General features: G+C 41.0%; 1 protein-coding gene across 15 annotated transcripts in view; it reads right to left on the bottom strand.

The window, feature by feature from the left end:
- Positions 1–23,591, bottom strand: part of magi2a (membrane associated guanylate kinase, WW and PDZ domain containing 2a) — a 685,460-nt gene that overhangs the window by 636,632 nt on the left and 25,237 nt on the right. The gene's annotated exons all lie outside the window — the stretch shown is intronic.

Genomic DNA, 23,591 nt, shown 5'->3' with positions numbered 1-23,591 from the left:
GTTCGTTCCACACGTGAACCACGCTCTGTGTAAAAATATGGCCCATCATCTTTTTTAAGTTTCTCTTCTCTGACCTAAAAAAAGAATGCTTCCTGGTCTTGAAATCCCATCTCCGAGGGAAAAGACTTTTTTCTGAACTGCATCCAGTACATGGTATCTTTCCTTAAATAAGGGAACCAAAACTGTTCACAGTACTCCAGATATGATATTCCAACACTTTGTACAATTGCAGTAAGACTTCCCTACTCTTGCATTCCAACACCCTTGAAATAAGGGCCAACATTCTATTAGATCTCTGATTACTTGTTGCACCTCTGTGCTAGCTTTCGGAGTTTTATTAACTAGTACCCCAAGTCCCATTGTGTTGCAGTTTTTCTCCAATTAAATAAATTTGGTTCTTTTCTCCCCCCCTGCCAAAATGGACGACTTCATATTTTCCCACATTATTCTCCAGCTTCCAACTTCATGCCCACTTACTTAAACTATCAACATGTCTCTAAACTGTTTGTATCCTTCACACAACCTGCTTTTCCATCTATTTTTGTGTTGTCTGCAAATTTGGCTACAGTATATTCATTTCCTTCCACCAAGTTAATATATATTATAAAATGTTGCATTTATACCTGCGGACCCACACTGATCACAGATCACCAGCCTGTAAAGGAACCCCTGGTCTCCACTCACTGTTTCCTGCCCATGTCATAATTCTTTATCTATGACAATATACTATATCCAACACCGTGGCTCTTATGACAGAAGCTTTTAAGAGGTATAAACATTCAAAATATATTGACTAGAAAATATAATTAGAAAATATATATAAATCATTTGGCATGGCATCCTTGTAATGCAGTGCAATATTCTTGCTTGAGCTTTCCTAAACCATTAAAAGGTTATGTGAATTCTGGACAAAATTCCTTACCATTTTCTTCTTGTAATATTTAGGCCGCTTCCAATCTTTTTAAAAGTACATGTATTCAAACTTAAAATAGATCTGGCTTAGTTCTCAAGACATAGAAAAATCTCTTTGATTTCTCACAACTTGTAGCTAACTGTGACAGAGAATGACCTTGCAGTCTGATGCTAGCTGGATGAACATCTGATCGATGTAAATCACAGTAATCGGCCTCAAAATTTACACAGCTGCACTGATATCTAATTTAGTTTCTCTGTTGAAGCCTTTAACTTGCAGTGTGACTCTCCAGAGCCTCTGTGGGCATTCTCTGACTTAAGCTAAAAATGTTGGATGGCCATGCTGATCCTCATCTTCAATTTCCTGGATTTCGTCATGTCCAAGTACTTTTCCTTTTTGAGGAATTCCCTCTTTAAAGCTGCTTCTGTAGTGTTGCTATATTCCAAAACTTGCAGTAATGCTTTCAGTGTCCGGAACTTTCAGGCTGAGGTACTTGGGTCCCTCGACTGGGCACTTGTTTATCATATTGCATTGCTCTGCAAAATGAATGTCTTAATATGGGGTTTTATTTCTTTCCTGCTTTTTTATCATCTTAAAACATTTTTCGGAGGATAACATCATCATTTTGGGCCTATCCAATTGACCAATTTGTATGAAGCCTCAGTGTTTCCTTAGATAATGGTCAGAGTCCTGACCTTGACCTGTGTCGAATTCTGAAACCTTTGCTCTAAAGTTAATTCATTTTTCAAATATAAAAAAAAACTGCTAGTTTCTCATAACTGGTGCTTACATTGGTTCAATCTTTTATGAGCTCTTCTTTTAGTGTTCTGGAACCATGACCCCCTGCGTTCCTTGGAATTAGTCTAATGACTTTCTTGCTTCTGGAACTTTGATTAACTTTCTTCTGATCAATCATGAGGTTCCATTTTGGGCTAAAATAAGTATCAAATTACTTGAGAATGGATTCAAAATCGCTAGTAGTTTCGTCAAGGATGTTGTGGGCTGAGTCTAACCGTATACAGTAACGTAGTAAACTGATACTTCTGCACTTTAGCTTGCAATCTCAAATCTATCTGGCATCACTAGATCATCCACAGTTCCCATCTCTGATCTCTTTGTAGGTCTTCTGCTTTCGTATGTTGCTACAGTAGTAGAAATGTCTCGCAACTTGCATTACTATCCCATTTAGTATACAGCATACCATTGACCAATGGAAGTATTTAGATTCTTTTCCTGCTTTGCTAAAGTCTTCCTTTTTTTCAATCCCTCTCTGAATTTAATGCTGTTAATTTCTTGGAAGGTAACAACATTATGTGCAATATTCTCAATTGTGTACAAAGTGTATTTATTAGTTCAGCTTCTATCTTAACACCTAATTCAGAAGCTATTCCACACCTCAAGAGTTGTTTTCTCCAGAATATCCAATTTTGTGTCCATGTAGCCTATTTCTGAAACTAAACCTTCTTGACAATGCTGTTTCTGATGCCACAGCCTCCGGATTTGAATAATATATCTTTCTGCACTTTGCAGCTGTACTGGAGGTTTTTCGCAAGCTTTATGGCAGTAACTGAGGTTTTTCCATACTTTGGAGCCTCACTAAGAGTCCCAATCTTTTCTTTTTGTCTCCCAAAAACATTTCTGTGTTAGAACAGAATCCTATTCTTCTTTAAATTATCTAATGATCATCACCTTTAAAAGTATTGCTAAGTGGTTTCCTTATGCTCTGCTCCTGAAATGTCTGAGTCTTCACCCATAGTCCTTTTAGTTTTGTTTCCAGCCCTACATTGGGGTTTCTGCATACTGCAGTGATGCCTGATGGGAGCTGCCATTTTTAAAAATGATTCATTTTCAGCCGGATTTACTGCACCTTTTAAGATTTTCTCTTTCTCACAAGAGATTTTTGGCTTTGACTTATGCAATATTCAATATCTAGTTGGTTTAGCAGCTTAACTCAGACCTGGGATGGCCACCATAGATCACCTATTTGCAATGTCGACCATACTTCTACCTTGGACCTGCAGATTCTTCTGTTCTTTGCATCAATCCACTCTTATAAATCTCAACTGTCAGAATTACCAACAACGCTCTCGTAAATCTACTTACAGGGCTTGCGATCTTTCAATCTCCGGAAACAACCAACAGCCTGACTGGATCTGATCCAATGAAGACCAGGACCTCCCTGAGTGCCTAACTGCTGACACTGAAACTGGGACCACAACAAAGTGACTAATCACTTACTTGCTTCTCGAAGGCCCAACCCAGACGTTGATCAGCGACCCAACTCCATGGGGTGGACCCAACGCCCTAACCAACATCATAATACCCAAAATTGAGGACTGACTGGACACAGAACAAGACCCTCTGGAGCGCCATATGCCATGATCAGTACCCAGGGCCACACTGGGCCTACCCACTTATCTTCCAGAACTGCAGATTATTCACACTGAATCCCAGGCCCAACCAGAAGCAGCCACTTACTGAGGAAAAGTGCTAACCTGCAGGTTGGACTGAAACAACGTAGTTTCAAGACCTACGTAAATCTTCTCTGAATCCTTTCAAGTTTAACAATATAGCAGAGAGACCAGAAATAAATGCAGTATGTTTTAAAGGAGGAAAAATTTTAGGGAGAGAATTCTATGGGTTAGAATTTGAAACATCCAAAGGAAGGTTCCCAATGGTAGTGGGATTAAAATGGAGAATACACAAGTGGCTAGAATTAGAGGAGTACAGATATTTGAGGATTTTAGGGTTGGAGGTTATTAGAGGTAGAGAGAAGTGAAGGAGAAAGTGAGGACCCAAAATCTGGAGATCAGATCTGAAAAGTGTGGCACTGGAAAAGCACAGCAGGTCAATCAGCGTCTGAGGAGAAGAGTTGACATTTCAGGCATAAGTCCTTCATCAGGAATGTGTGTGTGTGTGTGTGTGTGTGTGCATGGGGCGGGTGGAGGGTTAAGAGGGCTGAAGGATAACTAGGAGGGGGGTGGGGCTGGGTGCAAGGTAGCTTTGAAGGCGATAGGTAGACGCAGGTGGGGAGTGATGGTGATAGGTCAGAGCGGAGGGTGGCGTGGATAGGTAGGAAGGAAAATGGACAGGCAGGACAGTTCAAGAGGCCAGTGCCAAGTTGGAGGGTTGGATCTGGGATGAAGTTTAGGGAGGGGAGATGAGGAAACTTGTGAAATCGACATTGATGCCTTGTGGTTGGACGGTTCCAAGGCAGTCCCAAGGTGTTCTTCCTCCAGGCATTGGGTGGCTATGATTTGGTGGTGGAGGTGGACCAGGACTTGCATGTTTTTGGCGGAGTGGGAGGATGAGTCGAATTGGTCGGTCACAGGGGGGGTGGGGGTGGTTTGTACACATGTTCCAGAGATGTTCTCTGAAACGTTCCGCAAGTTGGCGTCCTGAGCCCCCAATGTAGAAGAGACGACATCAAGAGCAATGGACACTGTAGTTGAGGTGTTTGGGTCTGCAGGAAAATCTCTGCCAAATGTGGAAGGATTGTTTGATGCCTTGGATGGAGGTGAGGGGGAAGATGGGGACACACATTTTACACCTCTCGTGGTGGCAAGGGAAGGTGCCAGGAGTGGAGGGTCGGGGTGGCGTGGACCAAATGAGGGAATCACAGAGGAATAGTCTCTGTGGAATGCTGGTAGGGGTGGAGACAGAAATATATCTCTGGTAGTAGGATCTGATTGTAGGTTGCCAAAATGGTTGAGGATGATGCACTGTATCCGGAGATCGGTGGGGTGGAAAGTGGAGGGGGGTTCGTTCCTTGTTGCGAATGGAGGGGTGGGGTTCAAGGGCAGAGGTGCGAGAAGTGGAGAAGATGCACGGGTGGGCATTGTTGACCACGTGGGAGGGGAAATTACCGCCTTTGAAGTCGGAGGCCATCTGGGATGTTATGGAGTAGAATTGTTCCTCCTGGGAGCAGATACTGTGGAGGCAGAGGATTTAGCAGTAAAGGATATTGTTTTTACAGGGTGGTGGGGTGGGCAGAGGTGTAGTCCAAGTAGCTGGAGGAATTGGTGAGTTTGAAGTAGATGTCAGTGTTGAGTTGGTTGCTGGAAATTGAGACAGACAGGTCCAGGAAGGGGAGGGAGGTGTCAGAGTTGGTCCAGGTGAACTTGAGATCAGGGTGGAGGTTGTTCATGTAGTTGATTAACTGTTCAACCTGCTCGTGGGAAACACGAGGATGCACCCATACAGTCATAAATGTAGTGGACGAGAAGGTGGGGAATAGTGCCAGTGTAACTATGGAAGATGGACTGTTCCACGTATCCAATGAAGAGGCAAGCATAGCTGGTGCCCATGGCTACCCCTTTGGTCTGAAGGAAGTGGGAGAATTTGAAGGAGAAGCTGCTGAGGGTAAGGACTAGTTCAGCCAATCGAATGAGTGTGTCGGTGGGAGAGGAAGAAACGGAGGGCCTGGAGGCCTTTGCCATGGCAGGTGGACATATACAGGAACTGGATGTCCATGGTGAAGATGAGGTATTGGGGGAAACGGGGAAACGAAAGTCATGGAGGAAGTGGAGGGTGGGGGTGGTTCCCGAATATATGTGAGGAGTTCCTGGACCAAGGGGGACAGGGCGGTGTCAAGGTGTAGAATAAGTTCGGTGGGGCAGACGGAGGCAGAGACAATGGGTTGACCAGGGCAGTCAGGTTCGTGAATTTTGGGTAAGAGGGCGGTGCGGGCTTCCAAGACGATGAGGGCGGAGTTTGTGAATGGGTAGAGAGAAGAGAAGTGAAGCCATGGAAGAATTTTAAAATAAAGACATTAGCTTTGCAGCTCCAGGAAATGGCTGGGCCCAGCTACCTGATGGCAGAGGCAATGGTATTTCAGTTGCAGCAGCATGTGTGGACTTGAGGCACCTGAGTTTTTGTAGACTGAAGAATGGACTTTGTAGTTTTGTTTTTCTGGTAGTAGGCCTTCTGATGTTGGTGGGAGTGTGATCTAGGTATTTCCTTTTCTTTTGGTGGTTTTTCTTATTTCTGCTTCTGTTTTTAATCCTGTCTTTGTTTACTATGATGGCATCAGAGTATGGCAACTTTGTACACCTTCCACTGTAATTCCATATTCCTGTATTCGAGTACATGTGGCAATAAAATCTAGATCAGTCCCATGTAATTCACTTCCTCAAAAGGCAGCAGGTGCAGAATCTTTAGATACTTGTAAGGCAGAGTTACATAGATTCTTGATTATCAAGAGACAAAAGATTCTTGGGGAATAAACAGGAGTATAGAATCGAGTTTGAAATCACATCAGCAGACTCCAAGGGCCAAGTGGCCTGTTTTTGTTCACATGTTTGTGAAAAACCTGTTATTGATGCTGCATTTTCCATATTCCTTTAAGCTCTGCCATTAGAGCTTTATGTGCTACTTGCAACATCTCCTTACTGGAGAGCTATCTGTGCAGTGTCAGTGTTTGATGAACAATCAACCATCCTTCATCCTGAACTCTGTAAGGATGCCTCTAATTCCTCAAAACTCTATTTATAATGTTATAACATTCTAGTATCTCTTCAGCCTTGGCTTCAGTGTTAGCTGTGTAGGCTAGCTTACTTCACTCTGGATCTGCATCCTGAGCCTCAACTAACAAAGACATGTCTTGCACCTCTTTTGAAGTATCCTTATTTTTAAACAGAGGTTCATCTATCCTAATATCTGCTTGTGCTATTACTGAGAGCTGTAACGCTGGACTTTGTTCAGCAATTGTTCTGGTCACCACACGATGGAAAAATACCTGAGACCTATTCCTGCAACCTGTCTCCTTAATCTCAACTGGAATTCCCATGATTATTGACACAGCTTTGGCTTTCACTCCTGCCAAATCATTCTCCACAAAATGAAATCCTTTTTCAGCAAGAAAGTCTGATTATGCCCATATCCTGTAATATTGCTATGAGCTTGGATGCTTCCTTCAAAAGAAAAAGGAATTACCTTCTCTTTAGATAAAAACCCTTTAAATCTCTTACCTACTTTACATGCTTCTTCTGCACTTATAATAAAATCAAAAATTCTAGTTTTCTCATTTCCACAGCCATTTCTCTTTCCTTATCTTTTTCTGCCTTTTTCTTTCTTTCCTTTGAACTTTCATTACTAGCTTTTTCATTCTCTCCTCCTGCTCAAGCGGCTTCAACTTGAACTGAACCCAGTTCTGTTGTTTCATTACCTTCGTAGTTTGGGTGCATGGGTATCAACGTTACATGGAATGAAGTTTGTTTATAAAAGTACACTGCACACTATATTAGTACAGTGTGTATCAAATTATTAATGCTTCTGACTGGTTATAGGAATAACAGAACCAAATTTGAAGACTACTGATCACAGTACTCAGATTCACATCCTGTGAAGCTGTGTCTGGAACATTGAGGATGCCATTCTCTGCTGAAGGAACATTATGCTGGGGAAAGCACAATCTTTATCTAGATGTGTGGATATGAAGAATTGCTCACATTCTGTTGGCCATCTACATGTCTTCAATAAATGAATGACCTTTGCTCACTGATGTTTGCTGAATGTGTGCACAATCCTGATGCATTCCAGCGTAACTCCATCCTGATGCTCTACCCAGAAACTGAGTAGGAGGCCCTTACAGCAAAGCTAACAAAATAACTTTTGTTGACTGCCAAATAACAGAGTATAAATTCTATATTAGAAATCAAACACTCCCCTTAGGGCAGGAATTCCTCTGAATTACAGTTGGGTCCAGGCTCAGAGTGTTCACATTAGTACAAGTCATTCAGTCTCAAATCTAGCCAACATTTAATTCTCTCTAGTGTCAAGCTCTCACTTGCATAGCACACTGTAAATCAAGTTTCACTATTCCAGAAGATGCCACAAAGTTAAAGATTTCATCAAAATTTCACAATTCACCTGTCTTTTAAATTCAGATTAACAGAAAATATGGACCTGGTTCCATAGGTTCCTGTGCTTAAAAGAATTGTTATTTATTACAAATAAATTGATTCTAGATACAGATAAACAACTATGAACTACCAATGCATAATTCTAGCAGTTAAATTTCTCACACATTTATAAATTCCAACTTGTTATGGACCAGGCCAGACACCACCACCCCCCCCCCTCCCCCAAAGCATTACAAGAAAATAGCCAGACCCTAACTTTGCTAGTAGTTTTCAGCAGACGTAGAGTGGATATTCCAGCAGTAATGCAGCTGGCCCAACCACTTAGGTTAAAAAAAACAGAATTTATTTGCAAGATTACAAATGAAACACAAACACAAGAGAACAGAAAATGGAATAACAACCTTTCCAAAAAGCCAAGAGATTATCCCAATTTAATGATGCTGTTCCAAATTCCTGTAACAATCCCCATAAACACTCCTTGGCAAAAAAGGTAAAATCAAACACAGGGTCTTACAGGACAGAGAGATATCAGGGAGATTCAGCATGGAACACCTTCTTCCACATAGCTGTTTCTTTGACCAATAGCCTCAAAAGCTGACTGACTACTTGCTCTGAACAGCCAGACTGCTAAAACCCAAACCAAGCCAGAGAAAAGCTAAGCTGGGAGCACTGGCCCCTCCCCTGTCATTGTACAAGTTTTTTTTTAAATTTGCAAGATTTTTGCCTGAGGCAGTATCTGTTAGCTATAATCAAATTAGCCCTAAAACCCATCCAAACCAGACATATTGTAATATGTGTTTACGCCCTCTTTGGGGAAAAAAAACAAGGACAACCTAACCTTGTTAAAGGAGCAGCATCATCATAACCTACACACCCATACCAAGGCACAGACAAAAACACATCGATGTTATGGATGGAAGGAAATCTGGGAAGAATATTCAGTGGTCTCTGTCCATAGAGTTGGCTGAGATGATCTTTTTGCCTTTCATGACTTGCTGTACCATGATCTTATTTATCCAGGTATTATACTTCCATTTTCTTAAAGGAGGCATTGAGCAATTGGTCCACAACTTAAAGTTTCTCACCCATTACTTAAAAGCAGCAGCTTACTGCAACAGATGAGAGAAAATGAATTAGCTCAGTCCTTCGGCATTTTATACTGCTGAGAAAAGAATACTTGGGAGCCAATCACATAGTTGTTGGCAAGCAAAAGTTGTCATTAACAATTGGTCACAAATCACAAGCTACTCATTGCCAGCTGAATTTCATTTTATACAGATCTGCAATAAAACGACCTACTATTTGAGCAAACATCAGTGTAAACAGCTAATAGTACTTACAATGACTGCTTATAGCTTGCTTTTGAAAATTTCAGTAATCTTTTCCAGAGTCCTTAGTTTTCAAACAGTTCTTTACCCAACTGAAAAGTTATGATCTCTACATGGGTCTGTATACTACCTCCCACAACTGCCCTGGTTTATTCAGAAGCAGCAACCTCAACTTCACTCCCTCAACATCTCCATTCATCTACGTTTCTTTCCCATATAAAGAGGCACAACACTAATCAATCAATCTCCCCCTTTCCAAAGTTGTCACTCCATCATAGACTAGGAGAAAGTGAGAACTGCAGATGCTGGAGATCAGAGCTGAAAAATGTGCTGCTGCGCTTTTCCAGCAATACATTTTTCAACTCCATCATAGACCTCAGCTGCATGCGTCCTGGAGACACGGGCCAGTGAGTACTGGATTCTCCTCTTGAGCAGTTCAGCAACAGAAGCTCATTTCTGTGATGTTCAATGAAGGTCTTGATGGATTTATGAGCAGGGAGGGTACTGCTGTTCAACAATCCAGGGAGTTAGGCACTGACAGCATTAGCTATGCAAAATGGGAGTACCCCTTTATCAAGCCAGTTGTAGAACTTTTGCAGGTGATCAAACATTCATGGCATCTAGGTTTTGTCTAAGAAAATCAAAGATAGTTGTCTGGAGAGCAGGCACTCTTCTCCCAAATTGATGCTTGTGGTCATAAACAAGTTGGACACTGGGTGAGTGAAACATCTTCCTGTCAGGATCTGAAAAAAATGCCAGGATGCTCTAAGCTCTAATCCACTTATGCAGTTGATCACCCAGGAGGGAACCTAGTAATGGAGATAAATCTAACCGATCGAGAGCTTTGCTCTCTGGGTCTATGGTGAACCGCAAAAAGATGTACTTTCCTCAGCAGGGCAGCTGTGAACTCAGGAGTCTACTTGTGGTGGCTAATTTGCAGTAGCACACAAGTTCCAGTTGTAGTAAATAGAAATTGGTGGGGATGTTCAATTTTACTGAAATTTTCAGCACCACAGGTGTAGCAGATCCTCCTGCAGAAGGGAACAAATGTATATGACAGACTTCCTAATCATGCAAAAATGTCTCCAGATTTAGCATACACTTATCTTCAGAAAGCCACAGTGCTTTCTGCAGACCATTTCACAATACAATACTTAACAATGCTATAAACTCTGGCAGCCCCTCTTTCAAGTGCAGCTTGGATCCCTCTGAGTTTCTGTTCTCTGTTGCTGTTGGAGCTGGACGTTCTTCCTTCTCTTCCTTCATTGACCCAACAAAACCAGTAATTCTACTGCACGGCTGTTAAGGGTGCCAAACGAATTCTGGGAAATGGAGGATGAAGGCTCCTGCATGACTTCACTGGGATCAATTGTCCATCATCACCACAAATGTTGGGATGGGATGATTGGAATGTCATTGAGAATGGGTATAGTCTGTTAATCTTTGTACTGCACAAAGTGCTTCATCTCAATGTACAGTCCTACACTAATCAAATATTTTACACTGCAGTATGGATCTGTGAACAAATAGTGGGACAGAGATGTTTGATTTTCTTTGAAAAACTCGCCATAGTCAATACAACCTTTGGAACCTTGTCAGATTGTCTCATTTTACGCAAACGCCTGCCTTGCGACTATCTGAACATGGTGACGCCTATCCTGCATGACTGCTTGCCCTCTTTGTCATGTGCAAGGAATTTGAAGCCTTGAGAATTAAAATGCATTCCATCCATGTGACATTTAGCTCACTCAGACACTTCATTATCCCTGGTGGCATAGCCCATCTAACTTTACAATCAGCAGCATGCATAATTACTTCATACCAATCTCCAGAGTTTCAGACACTTGAGCCAATGAATGCTCCTGCATGACTTCACTGGGATCAATTGTCCATCATCACCACAAATGTTGGGATGGGATGATTGGAATGTCATTGAGAACGGGTAGAGTCTGTTAATCTTTGTACTGCACTAAGTGCTTCATCTCAATGTACAGTCCTTCATTGTATGCTCATGCAGTTCTTTGTTTTGATTTCTGATTCATTTTAAACACATTTGGATATTTGATTTGTACAGGGATTTGTGCAAACAGATCTTAGATCCCTCCTATTTCTACTGTGTATTTTTAGAAAGGGACTATGTTGACCCAACTGAAGGGAGATTGTTTGTGGAACTGTTTCTTTCGATTTGCTCACCCTCAATTCTCCCCATCATTATCGATGGCCTTCTCCTATCTTCTTATTCCTCCTGTAATTATAGCCTAAATTTTGATTTCCCTTCCTCAGATCACAGCCATCCAGTTCCCAGGACATTCTTAGACTTTGCCAACTCCTTAATCAATTCACATGCTCCTTTACTCTCATTAGTGCACCTCATTACCCCAATTAGTTTCCCACACTCAATATGTAGCTTCCACCTTTACCTTGTGCCCTTTTCCCCTATCGTAGTGACGATCTCCTCTGCCTTCCAACTAGAAGCATACAATCATGAGGACAGAAGAGGTCCTTTGGCCAATAGAGTCTGCACTGACAAAAGACTGCTCTAATCTACACCAGTCCCATTTTTCAGGACATGGCCTAAAAGAAGTTGCTTAACTCCATTTCCCAGAATTCGTTTGGCACCCTTAACAGCCATGCCCTTTATGTTTAATTCTTTGCTCGACATTCCTATCTTTATTTATGACTTTTCCATTGAGTCCTTTTCTTTTTGAGCCCCTTATGACGGCCTGTCAGATTTGTTGTTAGCTAGTGTGGTTGCCTCACTTGGGCAGATAAATAGGCTATACAGTATACATCCCTTACAATGTTGGCAGTAGTCAGAACTAAAACCTTGTAAAACCAGTTATCAATTAGACTTCACCTGAGCTGGATGGACCAAATAGTCTACATCCCATATACCGTTCACAGTAGACAATAGCAATGTCTTACCAAGGGCAGTTATGATACAAATTCTCATGAGCTGGGCAATCTGTATCCCTTGTATTGAAAAGTTTAAACAAAGAAATGCATTAATTATGAAGGACTCATACCACTGAAGAAGTGTAATATTTACTAAAGCTTCCATAAAGAAATCGTATCTTGGTGGGTTTGTGAATACAGTTTGTTCTGTTATAATACGTGTTTTATAACAAATTAGCTGTAACACATTTGAAGAATTTAGATCATTATTTGTGGAAGACAAACTTTCCTTAGCTGCGTTGGCTATAATACGATACCGGCCCCCTTAGTTTAAAAGGTGTGGCTATCGTGCAATTTTCTTATAACGTGAGATTGCACGAGAATGGAAATATTGTATTAGATCAGAACCAACTGGACATGTTTTATTTTTATCGAGCACGTTTGTATCCATTGATTTAAATCTAGTGGGCTGTGTAGTGACACATATTTTGCATTCTTTAGCATGCAAGAGGTTCCTGACTATTACTGTTGGGAAAGCTGTATCCTCAAATGATTCTGAGAATTCAGTCTGACTTTGGGAATCTGAATTTTGGTCTCCCATGCAATTAGAATGATTCTACCCCTACATTAAATCTAACTATTTCTAAAATTCTCTAGTTTATTTCCTGTAAACGTAGGTGTTGCAATACATGTTCATCTTTCATGTTCATCTTAAGACTATCTACTTTTTCCCTTGATTCTTTTATTCAAACTAATGCTCCATTTGTTTACCTCAGATTTTTTTTACTTACCTGGACTTCGGTCACTTTGACTTTCTCTCAGTACTCACTTGAGCCCTTCCAGTTTTTATCTTTTTAAATAAGTTATTTTGAAAAAGTTGTTTGAAGGTTTTCAATATAAAATTTGCTCTGAAAAGAGCAGTTATCACCTTCAAAGACTTACTTAGATGAACTGGTGGGCTTTAATGTTTCAGGCAGTGTACTCTGCATTAGACCGTACAAATGGAGGATTGCTAGCAAATAGGATCAGAGTAAGGAAATATGGTAACAAGACAGCATTCCAAGCATTCTATATGAATGTGGATGGCATTCATAACAAGACTAATTGATATTAGAAAAGTAAATAAATGAGTATAAACTGACAGCCATTGCAAGGCATGGTCGCAATATGATCAAGTCAAGGAGCACAATATTTAGGATTATTTGACTTTTCAATAAAATAGAAAGAAAAGAAGATAGGGTAGTTCTGTTAATAAAAAGGTGAAATTAGCACAGTGATTGCCTAGGCTTGTAAGATCAAGATGCAGAATCCATTTTGGTGGAAATTAGAAACACTGAAAGAAAAAGATCAGGAGTAGAAATAAATTGTAAGTCTCATAGCTGCACTGTGGGGCACAGTACAATTGAAAAGAAATTGGCGCTTCTAAGAAAGATACACCACATCGGTGTGTGATTTTTGTCTTCACATAGATTGGACAAATCAAATTGGCAAATGTACCCTTGAGGATGAGTTCGTAGAGTATATTTAGAGCAGTCTTTTAGAGCAATACATCCTGGAATCAATTAAGAAGCAGTTTGTTTTAAGACTGGTAATCTATAATAAGTCAGAATTAATGAGAGGTCTCAAAGAACAGAATCCCATAGTCAAGAGTGAGAATTGCATAAGAGAACTTTACATTCAATTTGAGAGTGAGAAGCTTGGTTTTGAAATTAGTGTCTTAAACTTAAAGGCAAACATAAAGATATGAACACAGAGTTGTCTTATACAGACTGGGAATAAAAGTTTGAAGGTAAAGTGGTAACGAAGCAGTGACAAACATTTATGGGTATATTTCATACATTCTCAATGACATATTCCACTGAGAAGGAAAGGCTCTACAAGAAGGATGAATGATTGTGGCTAACTAAGGAAATGAAAGACAACATCAAATTGAAAGAAAAGGCATGCAATGCTACAAAGATTAATGGTTGTCCAAAATATTGGGAACATTTTAGAAACCAATAATGAATAATTCAAGAAAAAGGGACAATTAAGTATGATCATCAACAACAAACGATATTAAAAAATAAACAGACGGTAAGGGCTCCTCAATGTATAATAAAAAGATATTGGGGGGGGGGGGGGCGGCACAGTGGTTAGCACTGCTGCCTCACAGCACCAGAGACCCAGGTTCAATTCCAGCCTTGGGTGACTGTCTGTATGGAGTTTGCACATTCTCCCAGTGTCTGTGTGGCTTTCCTCCAGGTGCTCTGGTTTCCTCCCACAGTCCAAAGATGTGCAGGTTAGGTGAATGGGCCATGCTAAATTGCCCGTAGCGTTAGGTGAAGGGGTAAATGTAGGGGTCTGTGTGGGTTGCTCTTTGGAGGGTCGGTGTGGACTTGTTGGGCCGAAGGGTCTGTTTCCACACTGTAAGAAATCTAATCTAATCTAAATCTAATATAAATATTGGCCTGTTCGAGGGAAAACACACTATATTCTAATTCTCAAAATCTATGCTAATTTTCAGTCAAAAATGAAGTAACTCAGCTAAATCAAGACTTAATCTATGTACAAAATAGAGCATACTGCAATGAAACACAAATAACTTTGCAAGTACAACGCTGCAACATAGGACCGCAGTTGTAGTAAAGTAATTATAATCAGAATAAATATTTGAACTTATCCTCTTAAACAAAGGAAGTTGTTGCTATGAAACGCCAGAAATTATCGATGGTGAAAACAGAAAATGTAACAATCTTATAAAAAAGTTCTCTCATAGTCCAGTGGATAATATATGGTATTTGCTGCATCATGAACTTCATTGAGTATTAAATTTTAGTACATTAAATAATGTGAGACAGATGTATCACAAAGTTACATATCAATGCCTTTGATTCTGCCACCAGATTGGAGGAAATTCAATGTTCTCATTTAGATCCCATCCACTAGTTTGAGAACTAATTGGAAATCTTCTGATTCTGTGGGAGAAATCCAAGCATTTCAAGTGCATCTTAGATACTCAACTACCATTGCTGGATCTTCTCAGGAAAATGGTATCCTAGTGGGGGAAATCTTGCCTGTTGAAACAGGCATGTCTGACCTACTAGCAGCACAATTGGTGCTTCAGGAATTTCACTAAGGATCACTGTTGGATCCCTGGACTCGGGTATGTGTAAGTGTGATTGGGGGGGGGGGGGGGGTGAGGTATGTTGGTGTAAGAAATGGAGAAACTCAGAGACAAAAAAATCACAAGAGAAGGAAGAGAGAGGAATTGGAGAAAAGGATTTTAGCAGTTCATACCCCTCCTTCCTGATGCCAGGTCTCTCATTTGGGCACAAAGTATTTGACAAGGGTGTGGGGAGAGTGCTGAAGTCAGGAGTGGGGATAATTGATGACAATTGTATAGCGTTTAGTTTTATTTACAAGTCATCAAACAGTGAAGTAGTCCATTCACACATGTAGCAGGACCTGGTCTATATTCAGGCTTTAGCTGATATTTGGCAAGCTACATTCACACTACCCAAGTGTGACCATCTCCAACAAGTGAGAATCCATTCATTTTCCTATGTCACTTAGTGACATTGCACCACAATCCTTGTACAGAGTAATAAGTATCTTTTTAAAAATTAAAAATTCCAGTCAAGAGCTAAAACAAAAACAACAGGACAAGATTTCACGATTTAAGACATTTACTGTAACCAAAGTCTAAAAGTACCACTGACTTCAGAACAGGTCTTACAACTCCCTTCTTTTCAGTCTTAGTTAAAGGAAAAGTCCCAAAACACAAAAACCTTAAATCTCTTTGTAAACAACTCCTAATTTAAACTACAAATAAAGTCCTCCTTTTTTAATTTTTAGCACAACTGAAAAAAAAACACACCATTAATATATTTAATACTGTCTTGTAAGCAGATAGTCAATTCTTCTGGAACTGGTTCAAAATTATGCTTGGCTTCCAAGGATTTACTTTTGCTCTTTTCCCTTCTCGACTATTAACATTTCATTTCAGAACTGTTTTTCACAGTAAGCCATGTTCCCCATGTTCTAGAACAAGGAAGGCACATTTTTCAGCTCTGCGTTAATCTGTCAAATTTTGTTTTTCCAATCCACACACAAGCTTCCTCCCACTTTTCAGCACAGTGAACCATACAGACTTTTAGACTCTTCGCTCTTCTCCAGTTATATCCTTCACAGACTAACTGTATTTTAGAGTTTTTAGAGGTATCTTCGAACTCTTATCCTCTTAAAGCCCAACATGTGGCATCACAAGGGTCTGATATCCAGGCAAGATTGTCGAGAAACCCTTTACCTTGAAGCAAATGTACAGTTTAAAGCATAACTGCTTACAATCCAACAACCTGAACTTATTCCTGGGACTCTGGAGAGTGCAGTCTACCAACGTAAATGCAGATACTGCTAACAATATCTCAGTATCAGTGCCCTGTAGCTTTTTTCCGAGGAAAAAGGACCAAAGGTCAGCATAAGAATATATGAAGTAGGAGCAAAAGTCAGCAATTAAGCCCCTCAAGCCTGCTTCACTATTGAGTACGATCATGGCTGATGTTAACTCAGGCGCAACTCCACTTTCCTGCTTGTTCTCCATAACCTTTCAGACCATTACTAATTAAAAAGCTGTCTATCCCCTCCTTAAATTTACTCAAAGTCCTGGCATTCACCGCACTTTGGGTTTGTGAACCCCATAGAACCCCATGACCTTTTGAGGGAAGTAATTTCTCATCTCTGTTTCAAATCTCCTATGTTTATACTAAACTATGACCTCTCATTCTAGATTGTCCCTTGAGGAAACATCCTCTCTGTGTCTACTTTGCTAAACCCCTTCAGCAACTTATAAACCTCAATGAGATCTCATCTCATTCTTCTAAACTCTAGACAGAATGAGCCTAAACTGTCCAATCTCTTCATAAGACAAATCCATCATCTCCGAAGTAAATCTAGTAAACCTCCTCTGAACTGTCTCCAATGCATCTCTCCTGCCATTTCCTTTAAAGTCATAGGATGTAGGCCATTAGTCCCTGGAGACTTGTTTAGATTAGACTAGATTACTTTTTTTTAGATTAGATAGATTACTTACAGTGTGGAAACAGGCCCTTCGGGCCAACAAGTCCACACCGCCCCGCTGAAGCACAACCCACCCATACCCCTACATTTACCCCTTACCTAACACTACGGGCAATTTAGCATGGCCAATTCACCTGACCTGCACATCTTTGGACTGTGGAAGGAAACCGGAGGAAACCCACGCAGACACGGGGAGAACGTGCAAACTCCACACAGTCAGTCGCCTGAGGCGAGAATTGAACCCGGGTCTCTGGCGCTGTGAGGCAGCAGTGCTAACCACTGTGCCACCGTGCCGCTCATTGTTTGTCTTCAATCACAGTAATTTGCTCAGTACTTTTTCCCTAATGATGATTGGTCCAAGTTCCTCCCTTTCTATAATCTCTGCATTATCTGTTACTATTGGGATGACACTAGTGTTCTCTACCATGAAAACTGAGGCAAAATATTGATATGTCTCTCTATTTCTATGCTTAACACTACTAATTTCCCAGCCTCATCCTCTAAAGTACCCACATTAGTTTTTGTTACTCCCTTCCCTTTTATATATCTATACTACCCAGAATAAGGACAGCAGATGCATTGGAATATCATCAACTGCAAGGTCCCCTTTAGTCATATGCCATTTTAACTATCTCACTTGTCCACGATTGTTTCTTGCACAACATCCTTATTAGCGTAATACATGGATGCAACATGGATTGAAGAGTTATAAAAGGCAGTTTAGCACCTTCTCAAGACCAAAGACCTTGTCAGTGACAACGATGTCCCAAAAATGAATTTTAAAAAAAAAGGTTAAAAAAAAATACAGATTCCACACCTTATTTGGGCTTATACTTGAATATATTTTCTCTGCTATGAGACTGTGCATACTATTATAAGACCATAAGACATAGGAGTGGAAGTAAGGCTATTCGGCCCATCGAGTCCACTCCGCCATTCAATCATGGCTGATGCGCATTTCAGCTCCACTTACCAGCGTTCTCCCCGTAGCCCTTAATTCCTCTAGACAACAAGAATCTATCAATCTCGGCCTTGAAGACATTTAGCGTCCCGGCTTCCACTGCACTCCGTGGCAATGAATTCCACAGGCCCACCACTCTCTGGCTGAAGAAATGTCTCCGCATTTCTGTTCTGAAATGACCCCCTCTAATTCTAAGGCTGTGTCCACGGGTCCTAGTCTCCTCGTCTAACGGAAACAATTTCCTAGCATCCACCTTTTCCAAGCCATGTATTATTTTGTACGTCTCTATTAAGTCTCCCCTTAATCTTCTAAACTCCAACGAATACAATCCCAGTATCGTCAGCCGTTCCTCATATGCTAGACCTGTCATTCCAGGGATCATCCGTGTGAATCTCCGCTGGACACGTTCCAGTGCCACTATGTCCTTCCTGAGGTGTGGGGACCAAAACTGGACACAGTACCCCAAATGGGGCCTAACCAGAGCTTTATAAAGTCTTAATAGTACATCTCTGCTTTTATATTCCAACCCTCTTGAGATAAGAGACAACATTGCATTCGCTTTCTTAATCACAGACTCAACCTGCATGTTTACCTTCAGAGAATCCTCGACTAGCACTCCCAGGTCCCTTTGTGCTTTGGCTTTATTAATTTTCCCACCATTTAGAAAGTAGTCCATGCTTTTATTCTTTTTGCCAAAGTGCAAGACCTCGCACTTGCTCACGTTAAATTCCATCAGCCATTTCCTGGACCACTCTCCCAACCTGTCTAGATCCTTCTGTAGCCTCCCCCCCACTTCCTCAGTACCACCTGCCTGTCCACCTAACTTCGTATCATCGGCAAACTTCGCTAGAATGCCCCCGGTTCCCTCATCCAAATCATTAATATATAATGCGAACAGCTGTGGCCCCAGCACCGAACCCTGCGGGACACCGCTCGTCACCGGCTGCCATTCTGAAAAAGAACCTTTTATCCCAACTCTCTGCCTTCTGTTAGACAGCCAATCCTCAATCCATCCCAGCAGCTCACCTCGAACACCATGGGCCCTCACCTTGCTCAGCAGCCTCCCGTGTGGCACCTTATCAAAGGCCTTTTGAAAGTCCAGATAGACCACATCCACTGGGTTTCCCTGGTCTAACCTACTTGTTACCTCTTCAAAAAATTCCAACAGGTTTGTCAGGCATGACCTCCCTTTACTAAATCCATGTTGACTTGTTCTAATCATTACACTATTAGTTGTTACTCTTTTGTGCACATCCATGTGAGGCTTTTGGTGAAAATTACATGAATGCTCAATACAATGTTACTATTAGATGGTTTTCTGTAAAATTTCTAGTTGTCACAATAAGAAATAAATCAGTATTTCAAATTAACATGCATGTGTAATGAGTAGATTGTATCTGTCAAATTTATGAGTTTTTTTGAGAAAATAACTAATGGACTAAACAGGAGCATGTCAGCAATTGTAATTTATTAAGATTATAATAAGGCATTCAATTAAGTTACATATTAAAAGACTGCCACTTGAATTAGAAGCTCATGAGACTGAAGACAAATTACTGATCCAGTTGAACAGTTGCACAGGTGACAGAAGATTTAAGAGCAGTGTTAATGGATTTGAACTGAAAGAAAGTTATGAATGATCTAGAAATATCTGTACAGAAGACTCAATGATTCAGTTTATTTATTAATGACAACATAATCAAAAGTTATATCTTTGTTTTCCTATTGGTACACAGAGCAGTACAGTAATTAATAACAAGACAATAAAATCATAAATTTGTTGGCGAGATAAGAGAGTGGAGAAGTTGTGGAAGATTTATTTAATGAAGGCCAGTGTGATGTCATTTGTTTTGGATCAAAAATGGTAGATGAATGATTTTCTTTAAATGGTGAAAAGCTAACAGTGTCAATCAAAAGAGACTTGGGTTCTTGAGCACAAACTGTGAAAAGAGTTTTCACATCTAGAAGGTACAAAAAAAAGCTAAGGGACTGTTGGTATTTATAACCAAAGAACAGAATATCATAGTGAAGAAGTTTTGTAATGGTTATACTAAACCCTGGCTAGACCACAAATGGAGTACAGTGTCTAATTCTTAGTAGTATACCTTAGCTTGGGAAGGAGTTCAGCTCAGATTTGGTAAAATTGTATCAGAGCTCTCAGTATCTTTCTCAGTAGTGAAGGCCTTGGGTTCGTAAGGTACAGGTGAAACAGCCTTCACAAATTGTTGTAGTATATCTTGTAGATGGTACATACGCCAGACTTGTGGTGGAAGGAATGAATCCTTAAGTTTGTGGAGGTGCTGTCAATCAAGAAGCTACTTTATTCTGAATGGCTTTGAGATTTTGAACGTTATCAGAGGTTCACTTATCCTGGCAAGATGGCAGTACTTGTGACTTGTGCTTTGTAAGTGATGGACTGGCTTTAGGAATATTAATTAGAGACAAAAAAAAACCTGCAGATCCTGGAATCCAAGGTAGACAAGCAGGAGGCTAGAAGAACACAAGTCAGGCAACATCAGGAGGTGGGGAAGTCAATGTTTCGGATATGACCCTTCTCCAGGAGGGGGGTTGTGTGTAAGGGGAGCTGCAGATAAAGGGGATGGGGGGTTAGGTGGTAAGGTGGGGATAGATGAACACAGGTTGAGGGTACGACCTAGTTGGTCACTGGAAGGAATAAATCCGGTTGGTGGCTAGAAGGAAGGGTCAATGAGATTAATGGAATGGAGGGAGAGGGGCTAGGAAGGGAGTTGGGTGATGGGAAGGGAGGTTATTTGAAATTGGAGGAGAACTCAATGTTGCGTTCTCCGGGTTATAGACTGCCCAGATGGAAAATGTAGTGCTGTTCCTCCAACTTGCGGTCTGATTCACTGTGGCAATGTAGGAGGCCAAGGATGGTCATCAGCCCTATGGTGGACAGGTTTGATGAAGAGTAATTGGCCATTCAGCCTTATGTGCTTATGAAAAGCACTGTTAATTAAAGCTAGTCAACAAATTTATAAAAGGCCAATTATTCCTGACAAATTCATGAAAGTTCTTTGCTGGCATTTCCTTTCACTGTATCACTTATTCCCTCAATAACTCATTGATGGATCTTGTGAAGGTGATTGGTAAGTTGCCACATAGGAAGTTGTGGATAAAATGAAGACCCCAATTTTAAAAGGAATTTAGATTTAGATTTTATTGTCAGAAGTATAGAAGTACAGTGAAAAGTGCACAATGTTGTCACACAAGGTGCCATCTTAGGTACCTAGATACAGAAAAACATAGTTACATAGCAAGTAGTAAGAGAAACACAGTTAAAAAGTTAAGCATACTTCATAGAATAAAGAGAAAAATAAAAGAATAAGGAAATAGTTAACATTCAAGTCTTTCTTAATGTAAACTAGGAAAATAAAGGAGGGCTTGAGCTATAGGGAGAGAGTGAATATGCTGGGGCTGTTTTCCGTGGAGCGCCAGAGGCTGAGGGTGACCATATAGAGGTTTATAAAATCATGAGACGCATGAATAGGATAAATAGACGGAGGACTGGGAAGCTTTTAAAGGACAGCAGAGGATTACTAAGAAGGAAATACGCAGAGAAAAAATGAGTTATGAAGGTAAACTGGCTAAAAATATAAAGGAGGATAGTAAAAGCTTTTTTAGGTATGTGAAAGGCAAAAAAATGGTTAAGACTAAAATTGGGCCCTTGAAGACAGAAACAGGGGAATATATTACAGGGAACAAAGAAATGGCAGAAGAATTGAATTGGTACTTCAGATCTGTGTTCACTGGGGAAGACACAAGCAATCTCCCTGAGGTAACAGTGGCTGAAGGACCTGAACTGAAGGGAATTTATATTTGCCAGGAATTGGTATTGGAGAGACTGTTAGATCTGAAGGTTGATAAGTCCCCAGGGCTTGATGGTCTACATCCCAGGGTACTGAAGGAGATGGCTCGAGAAATCGTGGATGCGTTAGTGATTATTTTCCAGAGTTTGATAGATTCGGGATCAGTTCCAGCAGATTGGAGGGTGGCTAATGTTATACCACTTTTTAAGAAAAGTGGGAGAGAGAAAGCAGGAAAGTATAGACCAATTAGTCTGACCTCAGTGGTGAGAAAGATGCTGGAGCCGATTATAAAGGATGAAATTATGACACATCTGGATAGTAGTAACAGGATAGGTCAGAGTCAGCATGGATTTATGAAGGGGAAATCATGCTTGACTAATGTTCTGGAATTTTATGAGGATGTAACTCTGAAGATGGATGAGGGAGATCCAGTAGATGTAGTGTACCTGGACTTTCAGAAAGCTTTTGATAAAGTCCCACATAGGAGGTTAGTGAGCAAAATTATGGCGTATGGTATTGGCGGCAAAGTACTAACTTGGATTGAAAGTTGGTTGGCTGACAGGAAACAAACAATAGTGATAAACGGCTCCATTTCGGAATGGCAGGCAGTGACCAGTGGGGTACCGCAGGGATCAGTGCTGGGACCGCAGCTTTTTACAATATATATTAATGATATAGAAGATGGTACTAGTAATAACATTAACAAATTTGCTGATGATACTAAGCTGGGTGGCAGGGTGAAATGTGAGGAGGATGTTAGGAGATTACAGGGTGACCTGGACAGGTTAGGTGAGTGATCAGATGGGGGCATAGCAGATGCAGTTTAATGTGGATAAATGTATGGTTATCGACTTTGGTGGCAAGAACAGGAAGGCAGATTACTACCTAAATGGAATCAATTTAGGTAAAGAGGCAGTACAAAGAGATATGGGTGTTCTTGTACACCAGTCAATGAAGGTAAGCATGCAGGTACAGCAGGTGGTGAAGAAGGCTAATAGCATGCTGGCCTTCATAACAAGAGGGATTGAGTATAGAAGCAAAGAGGTTCTTCTGCAGCTGTACAGGGCCCTGGTGAGACCACACTGTGTGCAGTTCTGGTCTCCAAATTTGAGGAAAGACATTCTGGCTATTGAGGGAGTGCAGCGTAGGTTCACGAGGTCAATTCCAGGAATGGCGGGACTACCTTACGCTGGAAGACTGGAGCGACTGGGCTTGTATACCCTTGAGTTTAGAAGACTGAGAGGGGATCTGATTGAGACATATAAGATTATTAAAGGATTGGACACTATGGAGGCAGGAAACATGTTTCCGCTGATGGGTGAGTATCAAACAAGAGGACACAGCTTAAAAATACGGGGCAGACCATTTAGGACAGAGAGGAGGAGAAACTTCTTCATCCAGAGAGTGGTGGCTGTGTCGAATGCTCTGCCCCAGAGGGCAGTGGAGGCCCAATCTCTGGATTAATTTCAGAAAGAGTTGGATAGAGCTCTCAAGGATAGTGGAATCAAGGGTTATGGAGATAAGGCAGGAAGAGGATACTGATTAAGGATGATCAGCCATGATCATATTGAATGGCGGTGCAGGCTCGAAGGGCAGAATGGCTTACTCCTGCACCAATTGTCTATTGTCCCTGGGGTGGGGAGTCCAGAATTAGAAGGCATAGGTTCAGGATAGCGGAGAAACATGTGAGAGGGACCTAAGGGCCAACTTTTTCATGTAGAGGGTGGTGCATGTATGGAATGAGCT

This window comes from Chiloscyllium punctatum, chromosome 44 (genome assembly GCF_047496795.1).
Source record: "Chiloscyllium punctatum isolate Juve2018m chromosome 44, sChiPun1.3, whole genome shotgun sequence".
NCBI lineage: Eukaryota > Metazoa > Chordata > Chondrichthyes > Orectolobiformes > Hemiscylliidae > Chiloscyllium > Chiloscyllium punctatum.
Note: the sequence above shows the minus strand (reverse complement) of the source record. Positions and strands in the feature narration are given on the sequence as shown.